Below are 14,391 nucleotides of genomic sequence, written 5' to 3' on the forward strand. Positions count from 1 at the left end.
AATCATAACTTGTGGAGATTGGCTTTTCACTCAGCATAATTCCCCAAAGATTCATCCAAGTCATTGAGTGTATTAATAATTTGTTCATTTTTATTGCTGAGTAATATTCTATAGTGTGGCTGTTATACCATTTGTTTACCTGTTCACCTGTTAAAGCACGTCAAGACTATTTCCAGGTTTTGGTTATTACAAGTAAAGCTGCTATGAACATTGACATACACGGTTGTTTTTTTTAACATAAGTTTTTATTTATCTGAGATAACTGATTAAGAGTTCAATTGCTAGGTTGTAACATCTCTAGTTTTTTAAAGAGACTGCCAAGCTGTTTCCCAGAGTAACTGTGACATTTCACATCCCACCAACAATGTAAGAGTGGTCCAGTTTTTTCCCATTCTCTTCAATATCTGACATTATCATTTTTTATTTTAGCCATTCTGATAAATGTGTAGTAATATTTCATTGAGGTTTTAACTTACATTTTCCTGATGGCTAATGATACTGAACATCTTACAGAAGCTTATTTTCCATCTGTATATTGACTTTGGTGAAATGGCTCCATGTATTTTGCCTACTTTCTAAATGGATCATTTATTTCTGTTAAGTTATAGAAGTTTTAATATATTCTAGATACCAGTCTTTGTTGGATATGTGGTTTGCAAATACTTTCTCCCAGTATGTAGTTTGTCTTTTCCCTTCACATGGGCTGTCACAGAGCAAAAGTGTTTAATTTTGATGCAGTCCAACTTATCAATTTTTCTTTTGTGAATTGCACTTTTGGTTTTATATCTATAAACTCTCCCTAGCTCTAGATCCAAAAGATTTTCTTTTGTATTCTCTACAAGTTTTAGTTTTACATTTATGTCTGTGACCAATTTTGAGTTAATTTTTGTATTAGTTGAGATTTCTATTTTACCTATAGATATCAAATTGCTACAAAATCATTTGTCACTTCACTTTATGGAAAATTTTTTCCTTGACATTTTTTATGGTTGACAACTTGTCTGTATGCACAAGGCTTGGGCATTCTAGTTATTGCACAGGATAAAATGCTGTAACAAAGTGTTATGTGTTCAGACAAGGTAGAAGTCTATTTCTCTTTAATGTAACAGTCCAAAGGGAACAATCAGGACTTGCTAAGAACCTCCAAAGCCCAGGGTCGATCAGAACTCTTTAGTGTATAGCTCCATCATCTCTTCAGATACTGACTTCTCAGTGGTCCAGGCTGACATTCCAATCTGAGGAAAGAAAGAAGAAAGCCTGACTCAAGAAGCCTCATCTATCAAAAGGTGACAGGACACATTACTTCTGATCCCATCCTACTGGCCTGCATGTTCTTATGGCCACACCCAAGTTGGAGCAAGGCTGTGAAATGTAGTCTCCAGCTAAAACCAAAGGGCTTCTGTTTAGAAAAGAAAGAAGGGGAGAATGAATATGTGGGGACAGTGATCAGTTTCTGCATCATTGGGTCTGCATATTTCCCTTGAAAGTTCTCTACCTAGGGCCAATTCTTCTGTGGAAATAACTGTTTCAAAGGCATAACTATTATTACCTCATGGCCTCATGGCTTTCTTTTCTAAATTCTTTAAGATTTTCTTTTCCTTATCTTCATTGTTTAAAATTTTCATTATAATTACTAGGAGTAGGTCTGCATGAATTTTACCTAGATCATTTTAAACATTTCATTGAAGTCTTCATTTAGATTAGGAATATTTTTAGTGTTTTCTTATTATTTATGTTAAATTTGATCTCTTATCAGCAAGCCTATTATCTTTACATTGACTGCATCTCTGATAAATGCCCTCCATAACTATTATTTTCCCTTTCATGTTTTCATCTTTTTATCTTTTTTCTTTTTGTTTTCTAAAGGTATTCCATTTTGCTTTCCATTTCTTTTATTTATTTTTCTTTACTTAACAAGCTATTTACTGCATTCATTGAATTTTATGTTTTTTATAATAACTTTTTTCAGAAAAATATAACCACTTCAAAAATTAATCAGAAACAGGATACTTTTTCTATGTTCTTATCATTTATAGAGAGACCTATGCATGTCAATTATTGAGCATTGCCAAATAGAAGTCAAGCATGTTAATATTTCAAATTCAAAAAGCAACCTCTGTTCGAAGAAAAAAAATGTGAGTGGGCCATTGGGATCCAACATGGAGGCAGCCAGGTCCAGAATGAGGGTGAGTATGTGAGTGTGTGAGTGTGTGAGAGGGAAAGTATGAGTGTGGGAGGGCATCTGTTTGGGGAGGGGAGGTTAGGGTGGTGATTTGGGCGCTCCAGGTGGAGGAACCACCACTGCAGCATGCTGCTCTCCTGGGCACCTCTCTCCACTACAGGGGAGAGTGCATCATTTTGAGGGAGCCTCAGGGTGCTCTGTGGGAGGAGGCTGCAAGGAATGATCCTGCCCCAGTGCCCTTAAACCACAGACAGATGCCCGCAGCTCCACTGCTGAGACCTAAAGTCGATGCGCACACAGATCAGCCATACCAGCTCAGTTAACCTGAACTGTGCATCTTGGAGGACCAGCTGGCTGACTTGACTGGCAGTGAGTGGGGCCTTCCCTGCCATATTGGTGAATGTGAATCCTGACTGCCCAGGCCCCTCCATAACAGAGCAATAGGCCAGCAAGGCCATATTGGCAAATGGGGCACCCCATCCCCTCCTCAGCAGCGAGCACCCAGCTTTCCCAACACCTCAGAGCAGAGCTATAGACCACCCTGCCTTATCAGCAGCACAGCTCTCAGCTGCCTCAAACCCTCTGTGAACAGAGTGACAGGCCAGCCCTGCCATAGAGGTGAACAGGGCAAGCACATGCCCTCTGCACCAGCAGAGTAGCTCTCAACCAGGTCCATCCACTGCACCAGTGGAGCATCACCAGCCTACCCCCCAGCAATAGAAGGCCCAGCTTGAACCACCACCCTGACAGGGACCCAGTCTGGGCACAAGGACCTGCCACCCTGAACCAGTATGCCCAGCTTGGTGCCCCTGGATGACTGGCCCCACTGCCTTAATGCATGCTAAGCTGTGCCACCCTAACTCAATGCAACCACATGCATGCACATGTCATCATGACCCACTGTGTCTTACCTGGCGACCCAGGTTAAATGTCTCCACTGCCTGACACCACCGGGTATATGTGACCTAACACCCCGCCACACACACACACACACACACACACACACACACACACACAAAGGACTTTCTTGCCACAGAAACCAGATGGGCCTAACCTAGTGCCACCAGAAGATCAGATGCACTTCTAGGACCCAGTGTGCCCAGTCACCTCTGAATGCACTGACACACTGCAGCAATGATGCCAGCCTCACAGGGCTCCCCAGACTACCAGACTGCTAAAATGGGAAGACAAAGTAAAAAAACCCCAATGAAAGAAAATGAAGAATCACCAGAAAAGGAGCTAAATGAAATGGAGGCAAGTAATTTGTCAGATGAAGAATTCAAAGTAATGGATATAAGGATGCTCAATCATCCAAGTGAGAATTACAAACAACTTAATGGGAATTATAAGGAACCATTTAGCTCCTTATACAACATGAATAATAATCAAGAAGAAAGAAGAATGACATAGCTGAAATAAAATAAAAAAAAAAACACCCTGGAAGAATTAAACAGTAAAGTAGAAGAAGCTGAGCGCCAAATCAGTGAGTCAGAAAACAAGATAGAAAAAAAAAATCCAATAAGAGCAGCATTTGGAAAAAACATTTTAAAAAGCAAGAGGAGAATTTAAGGGAGTTATGGGACATGAGATGAAACAATCCACATATTAGGGGTACCAGGAAAAGAAGCTAACCAAAGAATAGAGAACTTGTTTGAAGAAATAATGACAGACAACTTCCCTGACCTGGTGAACAAAAAAGTCATACAGTGAAGGAACCACAGAGTCCTAATCAAGATGTACCCCAAAAGACCCACATCAAAACACATCATAGTTAAAATGGCAAGCATTAAAAACAAAGGAAGAATCATAAAGGCTGAAAGAGAGAGACAAAAAGTTACCTACAAAGGAATTACCATTAGAATATCCACTGATGAGGAGAAACCAAGATGGCGGCATAGGTAAACACCGGAGATTGCTGCCTTGCACAACCACTTCAAAAATACAACTAAAAGACGAATGGACATCATCCAGAACCACAGAAAGGCTGGCTGAGTGGAAATTCTACAACTAGAAGGAAAGAGAAAAGCATACCGAGACTCAGAGGAGGTGCGGTGCGGAAGTAAAATACAAAGGTGCGGAGGTGCATGCAGAGAGGGCTGGCGGCTGAGGACACGATTGTCTTTTTCTATCGGGAGGGAGTCTCATGCTCTGAGCTCCAGTTCCGGGTGAGTCTCTGGGGACCCAGACTCATACGGGAGAAACGGGACTGTCTGGCATCAGTCGGAACTCGAGGGCACCTTTCTCTTGGAGGCGCTTGCAGTGATAGCCCGGGCCTCTGAGGGCAGGACTGAGAGCAGCCATACTGCTTGCTCCGCCTGCCCCGCCCAAGCCATGCACGGAGGCTTTTGCATATGAAAGGCCTGGCCCTTTGTAATCTGAAAACTACTTAACAAACTGCAGCTGGCCCAAGGCCCCACGGCAACTTGCATTGCTTTACAGCTGGCTTCTGCTGGGTAGCCTCAGGCAGAGGCTAGATTAGCACCTCCTTAGATCCAAGAGCCAGTGTACCCAGTGGTCAGAGTGGGACCATCCAATTACAGCTCCTCAGATCCATAAGGGACACACTCAGGGGGCAGACTCAGTGAGCACCAAAGCCCCACTGAAGCAAGTCTTGCCCCAGAAGGGTGTCTTCAGCACAGAAGTTCTCCCACTCTAGACACAGCTGATTCTCACAGCCAATTGGCCTGGAGGTCAATTCCTCCCAGTGTTACCTACAACAATCAAGGCTTAACTACAACAAGACTGTGCACAAAGCCCACAAGGGGTTGCACCAAGAGTGTCTACCTCAGGTAATTGGGGAGGCTGAGCCACTGGGCCCTAGAGGACACTTAGCACAGAAAGCCACTCTATCGACATGGCGAAGCATAAAAAATTCCAAGACAAAGAAACAGGACACAAATGATGAAAATGGAAGAAAGAAAACTACTGGATATAGAGTTCAAAACCACACTTTTAAGGTTTTTCAAGAATTTTCTAGAAACCACCAATAAACTTAATGAGACCCTCAAGAAATCTAATGAGACCCTCGATGCTGTGATAAAGGACCAACTAGAAATTAAGCATACACTGACTGAAATAAAGAATATTATACAGACACCCAACAGCAGACCAAAGATTGCAAGAATCAAGTCAAAGATTTGAAATACGAAGAAGCAAAAAAACACCCAACCGGAAAAGCAAAATGAAAAAAGAATCCAAAAATATGAAGATAGTAGTGTAAGGAGCCTCTGGGACAGCTTCAAGCGTACCAACATCAGAATTATAGAGGTGTCAGAAGAAGAGAGAGAGCAAGATATTGAAAACCTATTTGAAGAAATAATGACAGAAAACTTCCCCTACCTGGTGAAAGAAATAAACTTACAAGTCCAGGAAGCACAGAGAACCCCAAACAAAAGGAATCCAAAGAGGACCACACCAAGACACATCATCATTAAAATGCCAAGAGCACCTAGTTTCCAGAGCAGGGAGATGCAGAGTCCCCTGAGGGACTGTCCACCTGTTTTGTTTTTTTAAGATGTAAGAGTTGAGTATTTTTTAATATATATATTGATGGAGATAGAAACATCGATGATGAGAATCATTGATTGGTTGCCTCCTGCATGCCCCCTACTGGGGATCCAGCCTGCAAGCTGGGCATGTGCCCTTGATCAGAATCGAACCAGGGACCTTTCGGTCCGCAGGCTCTATTCACTGAGCCAAACTGGCTAAGGCTGATCTTGAGTTGTTTATGGGCAGGCTACCCTCACCTAGTTTTGAGGAGCCCGGAAGAATAAGGTGTCTTTGCCCCAAGTAGCTACCTCATGGGTGTCACTGGCTGGCCACATTGGTTCTGTAGAGAACCCAGCAGGCCTCTTACATTTCAGCTGAAATAGCATGTTGGGTGGGTACCCCTCAGGCTCTCAAAGCACTACAGGCCCAGCAGGGAGACCCCATGGCCTACAACATGAAGTTTGCCCTGTTTTTGTTACGTGTTAATGCATTGTTTTCACTTAATACTTGAAGCATATACAACACTTTGGTTTAAAAAAAAAAAATGCCAAGAGCAAAAGACAAAGAGAGAATCTTAAAAACAGCAAGAAAAAGAAACTAAGTTACCTACAAGGGAGTACCCATACGACTATCAGCTGATTTCTCAACAGAAACTTTGCAGGCCAGAAGGGAGTGGCAAGAAATATTCAAAGTGATGAATGCCAAGAACCTACAACCAAGATTACTTTATCCAGCAAAGCTATCATTCAGAATTGAAGGTCAGATAAAGAGCTTCATAGATAAGGAAAAGCTAAAGGGGTTCATCACCACTAAACCAGTATTATATGAAATGCTGAAAGGTATCTTTTAAGAAGAGGAAGAAGAAGAAAAAGGTAAAGATACAAATTATGAACAACAAATACACATCCATCAACAAGTGAATCTAAAAATCAAGTGAATAAAAAAATCTGATGATCAGAATAAACTGGTGATTATAATAGAATCAGGGGTATAGAAAGGGAGTGGACTGACTATTCTGGGGGGGAAGGGGTGTGGGGGATGCGGGAAGAGACTGGACAAAAATCATGCACCTATGAATGAGGACAGTGGTGGGGAGGTGAGGGCAGAGGGTGGGAGAGAACCTGGTGGAGGGGAGCTATGGGGGGAAAAAAGAGGAACAACTGTAATAATCTGAACAATAAAGATTTAATTTAAAAAAAGAATGGAAAAAAATCCACTGATTTCTCAATAGGAACACTTCAAGCTAGAAGGGAGTGGCATGGAGTATACAAACAAATGAAAAGCAAGGAACTGAACCAAAGAATAATCCATCCAGTAAGGCTATCACTCAAAATTGAATGCGAAACTAGGAGCTTTGCAGACAAAAAAGAAAAAAAAAGGCTAAAGGAGTTTATTACCACCAAACTAGCAATGCAAGAAATGCTAAAAGGATTGCTATAATGAGAAGAAGAAATAGAACACAGGCATAAAAAATAAAAGTGGCAATAAATAAGTACCTATCCTATACAATAAAAGCTTAATATGCTAAGTGTCCAGTCGACCAGTCAGCTGTTCAACCAATCAAAGGATAATATGCTAATGATATGCTAAGGCTGCTCAACTGCTCGCTATGATGTGCACTGACCACTAGGGAGCAGACGCTCTGACTGGCATGTTAGCTTGCCGCTGAGGTTCAGCCAATCAGAACTGAGCGAGATGGACCGGACACACCCTGGAGCCCTCCCGTGGTCCTCCCTGGCTGGCCAACCTCCCGAGTCCCTCCCTCACCCCCATCGTGCACCGGTGAGGTCCCTTGGACTGGCCTGCACCCTCTAGCAATCCAAGACTTCTCAGGGGATGTCAGAAAGCCTGTTTCAGCCGATTCCGCAGGTCATGTCGAGGGATCCCACTGGTGCACGAATTCATGCACTGGACCTCTAGTCAAATAATAACCTTAAATGTAAATGGAGTACATGCTCCAATCAAAAGACATAGGATAGCTGAATAGATACAAAAACATGGCCCATATATATACTATCTACAAGAGACCCACATTAGAACAAAAGACTAACACAGAATAAAAGTGAAGGGATAGAAAAATAATTTTCCATGCAAATAGAAATGAAAAAGAACCTGGGGTAGCAAAACTCATATCTGACTAAATAGAGTTCAAAATGAAGGCCACAAGAGACAATGAAGACCATTTCATAATACTAAAAGGATTGATACAACAAGAGGATATAACCCTGGAAAACATATATGCACCCAATATAGGAGCAGACAAATACATAAAAAAAACTTCTGAGGATTTAAAGGGAGAGATTGACAGCAATACAATCATAGTGGAGGACCCTAACAACCCACTGAAATCACTGGATAGATCCGGAAAAAAAATCAACAAGGAAACAACAACCTTAAATGACACAATAGAGCCAATGGATTTAATAGATATTTGCAGAATAGTTTACCAAAAAGATACAGAATTTACATTCTATTCAAGTATGTATGGGACATTTTCAAGGATAGACATGCTAGAACACAAAACAAGTCTCTACAAATTCAGGAGGATTGAAATTATATCAAGCATCTTCTCAGATCACAATGACATGAAACTAGAGATCAACTACAATAAAAACAACCCAAAAGATTCAAACACATAGTGACTAAATAGCATGTTATTGAACAATGAATTGGGTCACCAACAAAATCAAGGAAAAAATTAGAAACTTCCTGGAAACATATAAAAATGAACATCCAACAACCCAAATCCTATGGGACACAGAGAAAGCACTCCTGAGAGAGAAGTTCATAGCACTATAGGCCTATCTCAAGAAACAAGAAAAATGACTAATAAGTGATCTAACATTACAAGTTAAAGATCTACAAAGAGAATAACAAGAAAAGTCCTGAGTAAGTAGAAAGAAGGAAATTATAAAGATCAGAGCAGAAATAAATGACATAAACACTAAAAAAATATATAAAAGATTAAAAACAAAAAACAAAAATAAGAGCTAGTTCATTGAAAAGATAAACAAGATTGGTGCACCTTTAGCCCGACTCAGCAAGAAACAAAGTCAGAGGACCCAAAAAAATAAAGTCAGAAATGAAAGAGGTGAAATAACAACTGACACCGCAGAAATACAAAGGGTTGTAAGAAAATACTATGAACAACTATATGACAACAAGCTGGGCAACCTGGGCAAAATAAACAAATTCTTAGAAACATACAACATCCAAAATTGAATCAAGAAAAAGCAGAAAACCTGAATAGGCTGATAACTACTCGTGAAAATGCAGCAGTAATTTAAAAAATTCCCAGCAAACAAAAGCCCTGGTCCAGATGGCTTCGCAGGGGTGGGGGAGGGGGATGGGGGTTGCCAAACATTCAAAGAGGAGCTGACACTTATCCTCCTCAAATTATTCCAAAAACATCCAAGAGGAAGGAACACTTCCATGCTCTTTATATGAGGCCAGCATTATCCTAATTCCAAAACCAGATAAAGATACTGAAGCATGGTAACAATCACCTCGGGTAAAAACTACTGTTTAATTTTTAACCCTGCTGTTTTGGCTTCTGTACTTATTTGCTTGCTAAAATAATAGAGAAGTTATTTTTATTTTCTGAACTTATACAAGTCATCCCATTCAATTGAATTCAATTGAATACCCCATTGATTGTGGTTTTACTGGTCTTTCAAAACACATTCCTCAGCACCTGCAGACCAGGACAGCACAATTGCTTTAATTGCTTCAGTGGCTCCAGAGAATGTGTTTCCTTTGACTCAGTGGTCCCAAGACCTGAAACTATAATTAATCTTCATAGATAACTAACTTGCTCAATTTTAGCTTCTGTAACAAACTGCTTTTGCAAACCAGGTTGCTCATTCCAAACCTAGAGATATAATCAATACCTTTGTGATATTTGCCTTTATAAGGCTGATGATACGGCCAGTCGGGGCTTCAAGATTTGGAGAGCATTTGCCCCCCATAGCCACCAGTTCTGAAATAAATGTGGCTCCTTAATTCAACTTCTGAAGGCATCCTGGTGTGATTCGCAGGGTACATTACAACAGTACCACAAAGAAAGAGAATTACAGGTCATAGATGAACATAGATGCTAAAACCCTTAAGAAATAATTTGCAAAACAGATTCAGTAATATATTAAAAACATCATACACCATGACCAAGTAGGATTTATTCCAGGGAATAAATGGTACGAAATCCACAAATCATAAATGTGATACACCACATAAATAAACTGAAACACAAAAATCATATCATCTTATAAATAGATTCAAAAAAAGCATTCAACAAAATCCAACACCCATTTTTGATAAAAATCTCAGCAAAGTGGGAATAGAGGAATAAAAAGGGATGACATATGACAAACCTCCAGCCAACAGCATATTCAATAAGCAAAAACTAAAACCATTTCCCTTAAAAACTAGAACAAGTCACAGTTGTCCACTTTCATCACTTTTATTCAACATTGTACTGGAGGTTCTAGCAACAGTAATCAGACTAAAAGAAAAATAAAAGGCATCCAAATTGAAAAGGAGGTTGTAAAATTGTCAATATTTGCAGATGAAATATTTTATAGAGATAACCCTAAAGACTCCATCTAAAACTACTAGATTTAATAAAAGATTTTAGCAATGTAGCAGAATATAAGGTTAGCAACCAGAAATCATCGGCATTTTTATACACCAATAATGAACTCTCAAAAAGAGAAACTAAAAAAAAAAAAAAAAAAAAAAGAATTCCATTTACCACTGCAACAAAAAATTAAGAATCAGACTGCAGGCAAAGGTGTGTATCTGAAGGCTTTGAGTGTTTGCCTGATCTGATTCAGGGCCCAGGGCTAGGAAAAGCAGACCTTGGCACACATCTTGATCCTTTCCAAAGACACCAGCCCCAGAAGAAGGAGCCATGAGCTATGCATTGCTGATAGCTCCAAACAGGATACTCAGGACAAGTCACAAACAGAGTCTGACACTATCCTGCACTAGATATTGGGAGGTGTAGCACATCCACTTAATACATAGACATAAACCCAAACAGGCAATTAAAATAGAGAGACAAAAAATAATAATAATAAGCCTCATATAAAAAAATCAGAGAATTCTCCAGAAAAAGAGCTAAATGATATAGAGATAAGACGTTTATCTGATACTAGATGCTCAGCACGTGAAATCGCGCAGCCCCACCCACCTACGTGGCCTCGCTGCACTCGCAGCCCCACCCCACCCCACCCGCACCAGTCTTTGGTCATTACAGCGTTAGGGCCACATGACTTTCATAATATAGATAAAGTTCAGAATAATGATGGTAACAATACTCAACAGCATGAGAAAAGATATAGTTAGGGGAAGCCGAGGATCGGATCAGTGAATGAGAAGATAGAGTAGAAAATAATCACTCAATCAGAGAACCAAAAAGAAAAAGGAAAAAAAAACTTTTAAAAACAGGAGAGCAGCTTAAGGGAGCTATGGGACAACATGAAAAGGAATAATATCCATATAACAGATATGCCAGAAAGGGAAGAAAGTAACCAAGGGATCAAGAATGTCTATGAAGAAATAATGGTAGAAAACTTCCCTAACCTGGTGAAAGAAAAAGTCACACAAGTTCAAGAGGCACAGAGAGTCCCAAGCAAGAAGAACCCAAACAGGCAAATGCCCAGATACATCACAATTAAAATTCCAAAAAAGACAAAGAGAAAACCTTAAAGGCAGCAAGAGAAAAGCAATTTGTTACTTACAAAGGAGCTCCCATAAGGCTATCAGATTATTTCTCATCAGAAACTCTAAAGGCCAAAAGGGAATAGCATGAAGTACTCAAGGTAGTGAAAAGCAAGGATCTGAAACCAAGATTTCTATATGCAGCAAGGCTTTTATTCAAAATAGATGGTGAAATAAAGAGCTTACCTGACCAAAAAAGGCTAAAGGAGTTTGACACCAACAAACCAACATTATTTTACAAGAAATGCTAAAAGAACTGCTGTAATGAGAAGAGGAAAAAGAGAGAGAAACATGGGCATTAAGAGCTGAAATGGCAATAAATAAGTACCTGTCGATAATAACCTTAAATATAAGTGGATTAAATGCTCCAATCAAAAAACATAGGGTAGCTGAATGGATACAAAAACATGACCCATATATATGCTCTCTATAAGAGAGCCATATTTGAAAAAAAAAAAAAAAAGACACAAGATGAAATTGAAGGGATGTAAAAAAATTTCCATGCAAATGGAAATGAAAAAAAAGCTGGGATAGCAATACTCATATCTGACAAAGTAGACTTCAAAATGAAAGCCATTACAAGAGACAATAAAGGTCACTACATAATACTGAAGGGATCAATGCAACAGGAGGATAGAACCCTGGTAAACATATATGCACCCAATAAATGAGCACCTAAATATATAAATAATACTATTGGAGGACTTTAAGGGAGGGATTGACAGCAATACAGTCATAGTAGGAGATCTTAACACCCCGCTGACTTCACTGGATAGATCTTCCAGAAAAAAAAAATTAACAAGAAAACAATGACTCTAAATTACACACTGGATCAGATGGATTACATTGACATTTATAGAATATTTCACCCCAAAGCTGCATAATATGTATTTTTCTTAAATGCACATGGTTTGATCACAAAGGTAGACCACAAATTAAGTCTCTACAAGTTTAAGAAGATTGAAATCATATCAAGCATCTTCTCAGGTCACAGTGCATGAAATGAGAAATCAACTACCATAAAAACACTCAAACACATGGAAGCTAAAAAGAATGTTATTAAAATTAATTGGTTATCAATGATATCAACAAAGAAATAAAAAATTTCCTAGAAACAAATGAAAATGAACACACAACAACACAAACTCTATGAGACTCAGTGAAAGCAGTCCTGAGAGGGAAGTTCATAGCACTACAGGACTACTGAAAAAATAAAAATAAACTCTTTAATCCTACAACTACAAGAATTAGAAAAACAACAACAAGAGAAGCCCAGAGTGTGGTGAAGAAAGGAAATAATAAAGATCAGAAACCAAGAGTTGATTCATTGAAAAGATAAATAAGATTGATGAACCGTTAGCCAGACTCATCAAGAAACAAAGAGAGAGGACCCAAATAATTAAAATCAGAAATGGAAGAGGTGAAGTAACAACTGACATTACAGAAATACAAAGGATTGTAAGAACATATTAGGAGCAACCATATGCCAACAAGCTGAACAATGTTGATGAAATGGAAAAATTCCTAGAAAAATACAATCTTTCAAAACGGAATCAGGAAGAATCATAAAACCTGAATAGGCCAATAAATATTGAGGAAATTAAAACAGTAATCAAACAACCAGCAAAAGCCCTGATCCAGATGACATCAAAGGGGAACTTTACAAAACATTCAAATAAGAATTAACACCTGTACTCCCTAAACTATTCCAAAAAATCCAAATGTAAGGAACACTTCCAAGCTCTCTTTATGAGTCCAGCATTATCCTAATTCCAAAACCAGATAAAAATGATACAAAGAAAGAGAATTACAGACTAATATCCCTGATGAACATAGATGCTAAAATCCTCAACAAAATTCTAGCAAATTGGATCCAGCAATACATAAGAAAGATCATACACCATGATCATGTGGGATTTATTTCAGGGATGCAAGGCTGATACAATATTTGCAAATCAATAAACACGATAGATCACATAAAAAATTGAAAGACAAAAGTTACATGATCATGTAAATAGATGCAGAAAAAGCATTCAACAAAATTCAACACCCAGTTTTGATAAAAACTCTTAGCAAAGTGGGAATAGAGGGATCACACCTCAACATAATACAGAGCATATATGACCAAACTACAGCCACCATCATACTGAATAAGCAAAAACTAAAACTATTTGCCCCCAAAACAGGAAAAAGACAGGAATGTCCACTTTCACAACTCTTATTCAACACTAGAGGCCTGGTGCATGAATTCATGCATGGGTGGGGTCTGGCCAGCTCACCTGATGGGGGCCCATTGGGCTGGACCAGCAGGGGAGAGGGGCCATGGGAGGTTGGCCAGATGGCCTTGCTTCCTTGGGGCCAATCAGGGGCTGGGCCGGCTAGGGGGCAAGGGCCGATCAGGACCCAGATAAGGCTGGTTGGCTGCTGCAGTGCAGGTCATAGTCACTAGTCATTCTGGTCATTCTGGTCATTACACCATTCCAGTCATTGGGCTTTTATATATAGATAGATAGTATTGGAAATCCTAGTCACAGCAATCAGACAAGAAGAAAACATGAAATGCATCCAAATTGGAATGGAGATACCTTCCAATTATTAAAAATAAAATATATTATTATATAATGTAAATATACAAATTTGAAGGGTGAAAGTAAAACTCTTATTACTCTCAGAGGACATAATATTGTACATAGAAAGCCCAAAAGATTCCACCAAAAAACTAGTAAATTTAATAAATGAATTTGGCAATGTGGCAGAATACAAAATTAACATCCAGATATCAATGGCATTTTTATACACCAATAATAAACTCTCAGAAAAAGAAACTAAACAAACAATCCCATTTACCATAGCAACAAAAAAATTAAGATACCTAGAAACAAACTTAACCAAGGAGATAAAAGACTTGTTCTCGAAAAACTATAGGACGTTGAATAAAGAGAAAGAGGAAGATATAAACAAGTGGGAAAATGTACTGGATTCATGTATTAATAAAGTTA

The sequence above is a fragment of the Myotis yumanensis genome, unplaced genomic scaffold (genome assembly GCF_028538775.1).
Source record: "Myotis yumanensis isolate MYYU_CA2020_CCGP unplaced genomic scaffold, mMyoYum1.0.hap1 SCAF_1, whole genome shotgun sequence".
Lineage (NCBI taxonomy): Eukaryota > Metazoa > Chordata > Mammalia > Chiroptera > Vespertilionidae > Myotis > Myotis yumanensis.